Below are 12,912 nucleotides of genomic sequence, written 5' to 3'. Positions count from 1 at the left end.
TTTCTGTGTTTTGTTTTTTGGTACCGATCAGTTCGTTAGTAAGTGATGGAGAGGCAAGTGATGGAGAGGCAAGAATTGAAAGTCCCCATTATAAATTTCTCTTAGAAAACATGGATTGCATATGAAAATGGGCCTGAAAAAATAACCAAATGGCATATAAATCTTTAAAAAACAGGTTGAAAGCTCATGTTTTGCACATATATGATTGTATTTAGAGGTAAACCTCTCAGAATCAGAATCCATAGCAAGAAGTCATTCATCCAACTCCAAATTGAGCAAAGCTGTCAAAATTGCGTTAAAAAGTAGTGAGGCGCATACAGATTTCTGCATTTTAAGGAATAAACCTGTTTTACAAAGGAATCTTTGAGCAAGCGACATACATGTATGCCACTACCGCTGTGACTACAGAAGTGGATAAATTCCATTTTACCAGAGTTCAGGGTTACAGATGATGTTGAACTCACATCTCTCAAATCAGGAAGAAACGGCCTGCCCGTGTACATGGTTCTGACCCAGTGGAACACTGCAACCCCGGATGTGTGAGAACCTTCTAGAAGCAATTTCACAAAATATAGAAAATTGCTGTAAAAGTGGGGCACAGTTGCAATTTAAGGGAAATGGTGCAGATAAATCTATTTTAATGGATAAGCTTAGTAGATGCAAAATAAGTATGTCAGTACCTCATTATTCTTTTCAGCCAGTCTAAATTAGAGTGGAAAATGCACACAATATCCACTCTGAAATTGTGCACATAGAAATGAAAAAAAAAAATGTTTTTCATGAGCTGTTTTAGTATTTTGGAAAAGTTTAATCCTGCTGTGTAATTAATTTCAAAGATTCTTTCTGACTCAGTCCCACTGTGACCCGTCGTGCACATTCTGTGTCAGACGTTACCCCAGGCTGCCAGGTTGCTCACCACTGAATGAGGTCCACAGCTTCTCTTTCAAGTAAGTGAATCTTTTTTGATTGATCATAAGGGTCAGTATTTTCATCCAACAAAAAAGAGCTTAGCAAGATTGGGCCGACAGAGCAGCCTGGCATCACTGCCAGGCAAGAGGGCAGTCGGCCATGAGCCCAACCCCTGCGCCGTCAAAAGGCTCTGAAAGTCCTGGGCCAGGGAGCAGCATGGGGAGGATCGAGCAGAGCTTGTCCTGGCAGCCTCCGCACGCAACGGGGCTTCGTAAGGGAACTAACGTTAAACTTGATTACTTAACATTCTTCTAAAATTCTACCCTCGTCAAGGAATCAAGGCAGGTATATCTGTCCTGAGAAATACGGAATTCAGTATAGTGTTTCCTTTATAGGATTAAATGTGCTAATTTATGTAAAACGTAGTGCACACTTTATAATGTTCTAGAGAATATAGGACATTTTTTAAAAGCAAGGAAACCAATTCCCGGATGATTAATGATGTTATCAGCTTAAGATAAATGAGCTTCTCAAAGATGAGTTTTCAACCTGAAATAGGAGAAAACATAAAAAACAAACAAGGCTGAAATGCATGAGAAGAAAACCCGAACACATTTATGATGGTAACTGAAAGTATGCACGGTCCCAGGGTCAAAAATGTGACTCTCCTATAAAACTAGAATAGAAAATTCTAGGTCCTAGAATTGAAGAATCGTGGTGTTCCGTGTCTCAGCGTTCCCTGTTTTATTTTCATAAGGGTAATGTCTCCTAAACATTAGGATAAGGAGTAAATGAGAAACATATTTGGAAACAGCAGGGACATAATATATGTTAAAACATTTTTCCTTTTTTTCCTTCCACTCGCTCTTTCCTCCTGTCCTCTTCTCTCTGTACTTTTTTTCAAGGAGTATTTGAGGCTTCCTGATTAATATTTGGAGAAATAAGGTGCTTTTAATGTCTACTAAAATTAAGAGATTTATTGTCAGGAAAATGTGTGTTGGGGAAAAGCAGAGGTGTGACTATACAACCTTGCAGCGAAACTTAAGAAGGATGAAAAGCTCAGCAGCCTCATGCACCGGGGGAGACTTGGTGCCTCACACACCCTCTCCTTACCCAAGGAAGCCGCTCGTCAGTCATGGTACAGGGGCCGCAGTAGAGAAAGTGACCTCAGAAGGTCTGGGTGAGACTTATCCAATGGCGTGAAGTCTCCAGTGTAGGAGGCCCGCAGAGTATTTGAGAAAATGGATGCAGCAGAAACACTGTCAGCTTAGACCAACAGGGACAAATGAAGGGAGTGAAAACGAGAGGTATCTGGCAGAGCCCCTACAGCCCTCCTGGCAGGAAACAGGCTGATCCACTAATCACCTGCAAATACCTTTTAGGAAAAAGGAAGAATGGCTCAGGGGGCAGACCCCAAACTCAGCAGGCAAAGCCAAGAGCCACAGGAAATTATTCTCAGGCCTCAAAAGTCAGTCAGGACACTCCGAACGTTTGCCTGCCTGGATTTCAAGGCTGCTCTGGGTCAGTGGCTGCTGTGCCCACTGCGTCGCCCCGTTTTGAGCAAATGCGGATAGCTGCTGCCCTGTGCCTGTCCTGCCACTGTGTGTGACAGGGCACACAATGTGCCCTGTCCGTTCCCTGGTCCACAGATCAAGAGAAGCTGTGCCTCAGGAGCTGCACTCGAGCCATTCATTCCTCGGGCAGTATCCGAACTGGACTGGACTTAGGTGATAAGATTTTGAACTTTTGAGTTGATGCTTGAGTCGGATGAGACGTGTGGAGGGGTGAGTGTATCTTCCAGGTGTCAGGGTAGAATCTCTGGAGACCTGAGGGTGGATGCAGGTGGACAGATGCTGCCAGAATCTGATGTTGAAGGTTTTCCGTAATTTTCCCTTGAGTGTGATTCTGATGAACACGGCAGAAGTGAAGGGAGATCACGTCCATGATTGGCTCACAAAAGGATCGTGGCTTCACTTTATTCACCCTCTCTGGCGTTCTCACCTGCTCACTCTGATGGGAGCCAGCTGCCACATTGTGAGCTGCCCTTTGGAGAAGCCCCCATGGCAAGGACACAGGGAGGCCTCTGCTCACAGCAAGAACTGGGGTTCCCGCCCAACATCATGAGACGGAGTAAACCCAGACAATCATGTAAAGGAGCTTTAAAGTGAATTAAAGCTGAGCCTTCCGATAAGACCTCACCCCAAACCAGCAACTTGACTGTGGTCTGAGTGGCACCTTGAGCCAGAAACTCAGCTCCGCTGCACCTGAATTCCTCACCCACAGGAACTGAGATAACACGTTTCCTGCTGGAAGCTGCTAAGTTTGGGGATGTCTTGAATGGAGAAGCAGATAACTAATCCGGCCAGTAAAATTGTATTTCTTGCACACTTGGATCTGTGGCCTCAAACTCAAACATACTGTACTGTGCAGAATTTCCCTCCTGACCGGATGTATTTGCCCCTAAAAAGCTTGTAGTCAAAGAAATTATGATTTGCTTTCACAGATTCCAGAGTGCCTTTCCAGTAGCTGTTCTTTGTTTAAAAACTCCAGGATTCCACCTCCTTATTCAAAACTTAGCAGCTCACACACCTTTTTTGGTCTGATTAAAATAACTCTTATTCATTTAAAAATCCTTTATTTCTAAAAATTTCAGACCACAAGGAGTTGCAGAAGTCGTCGGAGGTCTTTCGCATCCTTGTGCAGTTTCCCCTGTGACAACGTCGTACGTAACCACAATATATTCTCAGCATGACCTGCTCCTTTTGTGTAGAGCAACGAGTCTATTTGGCAGACTCTCAGGAGGCTTCTAGCCTACATGTAACATTGCTCCTTTCCTGGAGCCTTTCCCCAGATGAAGCTACAGCGCTGTGTAGTACCATCCAGAGGGCTGGACCCTCAGAGCCCAGTCACAGAGTGGGTCTCAGTGGGAATCTATACTTGGCAGCAAAGGGAGACTCACGTCAGCCTGACCGTTGTCCGAATGGCACAACAGCCTCCACACCCAGCCGTCTCTTTGGGGGTTTTCTCTTCCTTCTATGAAGGCCCCTCCATACCATGTCAAGTTTTTAACCTCAAATAAAACTGGATGCCTTTTCTCCTCTTGATATGTCTAGTGCCAGTTTATTTCGCAGGCGCAGCCACTGAACGCGAGGGTCCAAGGATATATTTCCTCCTGCCAAGACGTCAGCCTCTCGGCTCGGGGAACCTGGAGGCCGAGAGCGAAGGGACAGCAGTGTGAGGCATGACAGTCTGGCCTCGTTCTTGTTGCGGGTGAGTTCCTTGAACTCCTGCTCAGGCCAGGGCGAAGCTCAGCCGAGCTCATGGTGGGCCCCCCAGGGTTAGAATAGGGGCAGCCACCAAGGTTAGAAGAGCCGGGGCCAATGCAGTGTTCTCCCACAGCCCCGTTCGGTGGCAGAGAGCGACACTCTTGGTGTTAGCCGACTTCATGCAGGGACCCATCTCAGGAATCTTAGTAGCTAAATAACTGATTTTAATGGTGTTTGAAAATCAAACCGTAAGAAATGGTAAAACACATTTACCTGGTTGTAAACCTGTTCCACCCTTAACTTGCTAAGTGGCTGGGCTATGTTTTTACAGCCCCACCCTGTCCGCCTGTCATGGGGTGAGGGGGAGGTGTGCAAAAATGGCTCTCCCTGGCTGGTGCTGAAAGACCCCCAGAATCCGAGGTTGACAGTCAGCTCCATTTGCTGAGTGCCGCTGGCATCCGATCACCACTAGGTGGAGAGCTGCTCTCAGCTTTCCCTGGGGCTCCCGGAAGGCTGGGCACAGCTGTCTACACCTCTTTCAATTTTGATACCATTTTAAGAAATTCCAACTCAGATGTTAGAAAACGTTCAGTTAATTATTTGCTAGAAAGCTCAAATTGTGAGTTTCTTCATTTTTGTCTTTTAATGTACTGCACTTAAATTAAAAAAAATATATGCTTAATTAGATTTTCTTGAATGTTCTGGCCTATATATTACTGGGAGGTTTTCAGCAGAACCTTCACTGACACTCGCTTCTATCTTTGTGGAAAATGCCTCGAATCTCTTTTAAGTGAGTCGTTCTTTTCTTGGTCAACTGGACACAAAGAAATGGTGGAGATACAGCAGGGAGGCTAGGGCCAGCTTCCTTTCAGCCTGTGAGCTTCTGAAATTTCTCTTATCTACCAGAGTGTTCCTGAGTCCTCCGCACCTCAGCACAAAAGACACTCAGTCAGGAACTGCTCCCTGGTAGGACATTTTGCAAATACTTTTTTCACCTCTGTTATCTCACCTCACCTTTCCTACTCTCGGGGTGAGCAGTTCTGATCTGTGCTTGCCGAGGAGGCAGGTCAGACAGTTCTTCCGCGCACAGGCCCTCGCTCCACCCCGTCTCAGGGGACTGCTTTGGTTTTCCGTGCGGCTCCTGCACCCTCAGTCCTGTATTTCGCAGCAAGGGTGCAGAGACGCCGGGACATTCCTCTGGCTGCTGCTGGCTGACGGTCACAGGCCCTGCTGGGAGGTCCCCAGGCCCCAGTCCTCCGGGGACCCTTCCAGGGCTGCATCCCATCTGTCCCTGGGGTCCAGTGGGGAGTGACAAGCTGCACAAAAGGAAGAACCAGATGATCCGAGTGGGTGTTTGTCCCCAAGCGGAGACGCGAGGAGAGCTCAAACTCCAGGCACACGGGGGGCCTGGCGAGGAGAGCGTCCTGGGACCCTGGAGTCCGCACGTTGTGTGAACGTGTGGAAACAGCGGCTTTCACAAGGAACATTTTCTAACTGCAAAGGAAATTAGGCAAGCAGTTTATTAGGAGAAGCAGAAGCAAGAGGCCAGTGATGGGCCGTTTTTTCCTCTTTTTCTCCTGAGAGGAGGATGATCCTGCAAGAAAATACCAGCAAGTCCTTCCCTATTTGCTGGAAATCCCACCCTCTGCTCCTGCCCCTCGCAGTTTCTGTTTTGCAGGTTGCCACTGCCACGGAGTGGGGGGGGACTGGAGGTCACAGGAGGACCCACCCAGGGCTCAGAGGCACCGGAAACGGGGTGGAAATCTCGGAGATCCCGGGGCATCCGCAGCACTGGGGGAAAGGCAGTTCCCACGGCAGCCAACACCTTGCAAGGACCAGCGAGACTGTTTATAAAAAGCGCATGTCCTCAGGCAAATGTGATTTCCCTGGCTGGCAGAGTGGAAGGCCTGGCCCCAGCGAACGGGAAGTGAAAGTTGCTGCATAATTTGAATATTGAAGGCTGCCTTCAAGATGCAGTAGCCAGGGCAGGCTTAGTGGGGAGCAAGCTGGGGGTGTGGGCTGCTGGGGGCAGGAATGAATGTGCTGGGCACCGCCCTCTCCCAGGAGGTGGGCGCTGCGGGCTGGGAAGCCAGGCAGGCATGGGGGTCTCAGGCACTCCCACAGAGCCTTCCATACGAGGCCAAGGTGTCACGTCTGCTGCGAACATGCAGCCGGAGTCACGCGTGGCTTCTTGAGCACGTGGAGTGTGGCTATTGCCCAGAGGGATGGAATTCTCTTTTATTTCATTTTAATGAATTTCAATTTGAATAGCCTCCCGTGGCTCCTGTGGGAAAGAGTGTCCTTCTGTGTATAACCTCTGTTCAGGAATGAACCTGTAGGTTCTGGCATCTCCATGCTACAGGTGTGAAAAAGGACGCTGTTTGTGTAGGCCAACAGTCAGGAAGTGCAGTCGCTCCTTGCCTTTCCATGTACTCTGTATTTAGCCCTAAATGGAGTATGAGTGTGTGGCAGGCTGTGACATTGTTCCAGGGGACAGCTGGGGACACATCTCCTAGGACCGGGCCAGGCTGGCTGTGGTTCCGCCGTGCTCTGTAGCTCTTGCCCTCCTGGAGTGATAGTCATATTGATGATGATAAAAGGGGTGCTGGGGCATCTGGAGTTAAGTATATCTGTGGGCAGCTGGGTTCCATAACTGTCATCCACCCTTCCCACAGCCTTTCGATGCTACGTACCCCGTGATTCCCGAGAAGGCAGGAGTGTGTGGCTTTTCCATCCTCCCTTTTGTATTACTCATAAAGGGCTTTAGGAAATGTGGCTCAACGGTGACTTTCTGTGACCTTGACAAAGTCACTGTGCTTCCCTAGCCATAGTTTCAGTACCTGAAATGGATGCTCACGCCCACCTGCGCCTTCCTCCGAAGGGCCTGAGCCGGCCCTGCTCAGCCCTGCAGCTCCAGCACTGGGTGGGGTCCTCCTTTTGGGCCCCTTTCCCCAACACCCTGCTGAGCCTGGGTGCGGAGGGCCCTTCCCAGGCTCAGCGCCGACCATCCTCCCGCTCGTGCCCCCCAGGACACTGGAGCCACACTCAGCGGGGTGCACGTCCCCGTGTGTGCCCCTGCACACATGCTGCCCCTCTGCCTCGGTTCCCGCCGCCTTCCTTCACCCGAACGACTCCTTGTGTCTCAGTGTGGCTGCGTCCTGGCCAGCTCTCTCCCTGTCGGGTCTGCCCATTTCTGATGAGGGGTCCAGTCTCCAGCTGTCATAGTGGGTCGTGTCTGTCCTGGAGTCCGGTCAGCTCCGTCTCACACAGTGCGATGCCGTGTTGTTAGGCGTGCACACGTTAAGGATTGTGAGCCGTCTTGCAGCACCTGCCCCTTTATCACCACCTAATGCTCCTCTGTGTCCCCAAAGCCGTCCCCTTTTCTGAAGTCCACCCCGTCTGAAGTGAGGACAGCTCCTCTGCTTCCTTCTGATTAGTGCTGGCATGCTGTGTCTTCCCGGCTCCCTTTTCTTTTCATTGGCTTGTATCTTTCTATTTAGAGCGGGGTCCTTGCAGGCCTGCTTTGCGGATCCACTCCGACAATCTCTGTTTTCATGGGCGCACTTAGACCAGTGACGTTTAAGATGAGTATTGAAGCAGTAGGATTAATAGCTACCACATTTGTTGCTGTTTTCTGTTGGTTGCCTTCATTTGTCGTTTGGTTTGTTTGTTGTCTTCCATCTCTCTTTCTCCTCTGGTTCTGAGTGCTTTTTCTGGCTGTTTCTGCTTCTCCTCTCTGCCTGGGCCTGTCAGGGTTAGGCCGACGTGCTCTGGAGCCCGGCTGGCCTGCCTTCCCCGCCTCGTAGCCCTTTTGCTCCACGTCAGCGCCTTCCCCCCAGGACTGCTCAGCCTGTGTCCTGGAGGAGACTGCCCAAGGGACCTGAAAACCAGGACACTGAGAGGACCACAGCCCAGGGCCTGTGTCCCATCGCCTCCTGCCTTTCTCCGGGGAGAGTGACACTAGCCCTGGAGCAAGTGGAAAGGTGGGAGGGGACTTGAGAAGGAAGCATCATGGGCCAGGGCACATCATCGTCTAGGGCAAGATACGGCCTCAAGGGCCCAGGGAGCAGGGCAGAGGGTCCCTCCTGCATCCCACACGGTGTCCCAGGGCTGCTGGGCCCGACTCCAGGATTTTCTGTTGAGGGTTTGGGGACGACTGAGTCCAGACTTCTGCCCTCGCAGTCTGGTGGAGGAGGTGGACACTCGGCACAGCCCCAGGAGAGCCCTGACAGACTTTCACAAAGGCTCCCGGGGACACAGCGGCCTGGTCTGGAGAAGCACCAACGTGACTTACGTACAGTGAGCAGCAGCTGGCCATCCCGGGACCAGCGGGCCTTGTGACCTGCGCGTGCCTGGTGGGAATCAGGCCTGACCTAGAAGTCGGGAGGAAATTGGAGCGATCACTTGGGCTTCAGGTCAGGTCTGGACTGGGCCAGATGTCGTTCAGGTCTGTGGACTTAAGCCTGACCAGGCTCCCTGACCGCTCGGGGTCACAGTGATGGACACATCCCTGAGCTCAGAAGCGAACCGGTTTGATTTTCCTGTCAGTGGAGAGAGACATACAGCTGCTTCCCCTGGGGATGGGGACACCAGTTTTACAAAGGGATTGTGAGCCTGAGAGGGGAGCCCGGCAGGTTTTGTGAAGGGCAATGCCCAAGGGGAGGAAGGCCCTGAAAGAGGAATGGGGCCCTGAAACCACCGGCCTCCTACTGTGGGGGCCTGGGCCCGCCCTCGCCCACAGGAAGCCGGAGGGATGCTGGGGAGGAGGAAGCTGCCGCAGGTGCAGGGAGCAGCGGCGTGATGCTGCCCAGGAGCCCCGCAAGTGGTCCCCAGAGTGAGCTGCGGATGGCGCCGCTGGGAGGGAGGGAGGGCACTGCCCAGCGTGACCACGTGTGCCGGGAGCAGGCCGGGAGAGGGCCCCTGGCAGTGTCACCGTCTGAGGCCCAGGGATGTGGCAGAGTGGAGAGGAGGCCTGCGGCTGACTCAGGAAGGAAGAAACAACATCTCTGGACAATTCACACAAGGCAACGTCACATCGAGTTGGTTTGACAACACATGGGAAAGGAGAAGTGAAATTTGTTAACTGTACCGAGATCCATGCAGTTCACTTCAGGGGACAGCTTTGGTACCAAATAATCCTCCGTATGCAAATTCCCTCCCAGGCGGCTGATTCCCAGCTGTGCACAGGGACCCAGGCCGCAGCCCCTCTGCTTGGCCTGCAAGGGGCCTGCTTCCCTGGAGGAGGGACCCAGGGGACTGGCTCCTTGAGCAGCGAGGGGAGGAGCAGCCAGCTCCCCCAGAGCGCCCACTGGCCCCAGAGAGGGCAGCCCCAGGGGACAGAGCTCAGGGATGTCGCCTTTCCGGTCCGTGGCCTGTGCCCAAAGTGCAAAAAGCAAGGGGACTTCACATTTGAGGTTTTACCTTCCTCTCTAGGAAAATACGGCCCAGAACTTGGCATTTTTGAAGCCGAGGTCTGGGCCCCGTGGTGCATTGAGTTCCCCATTTCTTCCGTCTACTTCTCTGTCGGGGCCCCAGCCTGTTGTCTCTAGCACCCACTTGCCACCCTCCCTGGAGTCTCTCCCCAAGTGTCCTGTGTCCTCAGCCAGTGGCTTCCCCAGCCTCCTCCTCAGTTCACCGCCTCTCTAGGGCCTGCTGATGGCGTCTCCTGCAGGGGGACAGTCTGGGAGGCTGCGCAGCTGGCTGTCCTTCTGCCTGGAACAGCCGCTTCCCTGCCCTGCTGTTCTGGCTGTGCCTCACCCTCCCTCCTCTGTGCTCAGGCCCCTTCCTGTACCTGTCACAGCCTCCCTGACAGTTACTGACCCTCAAATCCGCGACCTCTCTAAAGCTGATCCGTTCTCCTCATCCAGTTGCTTAAAGGACAGAGGATAAGCCCCCTCTTCAGCCCCCTGCCCACCTTCCTTTCCTATTAACGGCTCCTGTCGGATCTGAGACTTGGGGTCGACTCCTCATTACTCTGATGTACCATCAATGCAATCATCTTAAAGAGAGGATTATGCCACAGATGTTTACTGAGCAGGCCCTTGGTCCGTTTGGGCTGCTGTAAGGAAGGACCGGAGACTGGGTGTCTGACAAAGCGCAGAAATTTATTTCTCTCTGTTCAGGAGCTGGAAGTCTGCGATCAGGGTCAGGTGACGAGTCTTCTGTCCTGGTGGTGGAAGCGACCAGGGAGCCCCCTGCAGCCTCTTATAAGGACACTAACGCGGTCCCCTCTAATCCCATCATGAGTGTCCACCCTCACCACCTCATCCCCCCAAAGCCCACCTCCTAACACCAGTACCTGGGGGTTAGGGTTTCCACATACGAATTTGGGGGGGACCCAGACACTCACGCCAGAGCAGGCATCTGCTGCGCTCCAGTCCTATTTTGACACTGAGGCTGTGGCAGAGTTAGAAACACCAGTCCCTGCTCAGAGATTGTGTCCTGGCAGCAGAGGTTCGCTGCTCTCCTCTCTGCTTCCCTTTCGCTTAGCCCTCTATCCACAGGTGAAGGCACAGGTGAGGCCTCGTCTCCCGCCGGGACAGCTGCCTGGGTCCGCCCCGGCTCTTCCCCAGGCCTCTGACGCCCCTCTGCCCCTCATGTTCCCACGGCCTGTGAGTCAGTGTGCACTCTGGATGCATGCTTCCTCATGCTGTCCTGGGGTCTGGTCCCTGCTCCCCATCTGGGAGAGCAGGGCTAGGGCTCAGCCTCCTCAGGGGTGCTGAGCTTAGGTGTGTCCAGGGCCACCAGGGTAGCACGGCCACTGCTCAGGCATTGAAGCTGTGTCCTCTGATCTGGGTTTTTTCGGGTGGCATAGCCAGTATTCTGGTTACCCTTGTCTATACCTGAGTTGTTTTAAACTCAGGAGGGTAAGAGAAAGACATTGTTAACATGTCCTCCTCCCGGGAAAAGGGGCCAGGGTGGGCTGGAGGAGAGAGTGAAGGTGGTAACTGCCTGGAGCAGGAAGCGGACTGGCGCCCGCTGAGCCCAGCCTGGCGGAGCTGGTCCCGCAGCTGCTGGGGGGGGGCTCCTGGCAGACCTCCAGCTCCAGTCAGGTGTGAACCTCTGCAAGGTGCGCTTTTAACAGCCACCCAGGTGATTCTGAGCTGCATGTCAGAACTGGGGTCATGGGGGTCCCTGGAGGCACAGGGCCCTGGGAGTGGGTGAGGGAGGCTCAAGGCAGCCGAGAGCTGAGAACTGGGAATTTGGGTGGGTGGTGGAGAGGCCCAGGGGATGACCGAAGAGGCCTCACCGTGAGGCAGGATGGTCGTTCTGAGAGCTGAGGGGTCCACTCCCTCTTCTGTAGAGGTGGTGAGTGCTGGGCTGTTTGGGGAGAGGAAGACACGACACGTGCTGTGTGGGCAATGGCCACACTAGGCTCCACGCCTGCCGGCCGCTGTCCCACAGTTGCTGCTCTGGGTTCAGGTACACAGAAAGGCCAGAGGGGCTCCGAGCAGTGCCCTCGGCTTTGGCGGAATGTGGGTTCCTGCGCCCGTGGCCTGAGAACGTCCTGAGTCTTCAGCCGACTGCTCCGTTCCCTGGTGGCCCCTTCTGTGCCTAGCTGTGTGTGTGCAGTTGAGAAGTCATACCATAAACAGACTTTGGGAACAGCCGGAAGGATTCTGTTCCTTGAGAATCCACGTGGTATCAGTGCCAATGCCAGGTTTCGCCAAAGAGCCACAGAACCTCCGAGATGCTTTACTTTGATAGAAAATACGACGTTAATTGGAAATGGGATCCGGGGTGTTTGATCTCTGAGCCCCAGTTCTGATCCCTAAATTTCATGCTAACACTTAAAGTTAAGAGCGCGACTTTTAAATTTACTCATCAGAAACAGAGGTGGCTGCAAAGAAGGGGGATGAGAAAACCCCTGCAGGATACCTCCAGGGCTGCCCCAGGGGGCACATTGGAGCTGGAGTGGTCAGGGTCTCTGGTCCTGCTCCAGGTGTGCTAGGGACAGTGGCAGGGCGACCGCTTTGCATCCACGCCTCGCTTCCACTCGGCCTCTGGGCCGTTTGGCCCGCCGCCCGGTGCTTCTCACCTTGCTGCATCCCACCTGGGGCTGTCCTCCTGGGCCGACCAGGCAGACTTTTCCTGACTCCTCCCCATCCCAGGTGTGCACGTGACTGCTCTGGTCGTCACTGCCACCCCCTCCAGGCCAGCCTCCCCAGTGTGGGCTCACCTGTTTGGGCACACAGAGTGGCTGTGCCACCTCCTCACCAACAGTTCGCAGGGGACCAGAGGAAGGTATGCAGGCACCAGCGGTTTACAGCGTCAGAGGGCCGTGCTGAGAAGAAGCGCTTTATGACTAAAATAAAGGGGTCCTCAGCCAGTGGCCACATCGTGCGCTCCTCGGGAGCAGCAGGCAGGGAGTGAGTGCAAGTGCACGCACTGCGTTAGTCGGCATCCCTCCAGGGGGCGTCATGAAGATCCACAAGGGACTGAGCTGCCACGATATGCAGGAACCTGGTCCTCAGGCTCACCATCAAAGCCCACCCTTTCCGTTGCTTCCCCTGAGTTTGAGCCTGGGTTGTTTGTAGCTAAGTGTATAAATGCTTTATTCGGTTTGGACCCAATCGCTGGCAAATGACAAGGTGTAGCTATGAAATGGTGGGCCCGATTTGTAAGTGCGTGCGTCATCACGTTTCTAGGTGAGCCACACGCTCTTCAGTGAGGTAACCCAAGGAGGCTGGGATCATCCTCAAAAGGTTCTGCCTCGGCCCACGAGGGTTTTGAAAGC

The sequence above is a fragment of the Rhinolophus ferrumequinum genome, chromosome 20, assembly GCF_004115265.2.
Source record: "Rhinolophus ferrumequinum isolate MPI-CBG mRhiFer1 chromosome 20, mRhiFer1_v1.p, whole genome shotgun sequence".
NCBI lineage: Eukaryota > Metazoa > Chordata > Mammalia > Chiroptera > Rhinolophidae > Rhinolophus > Rhinolophus ferrumequinum.
Note: the sequence above shows the minus strand (reverse complement) of the source record.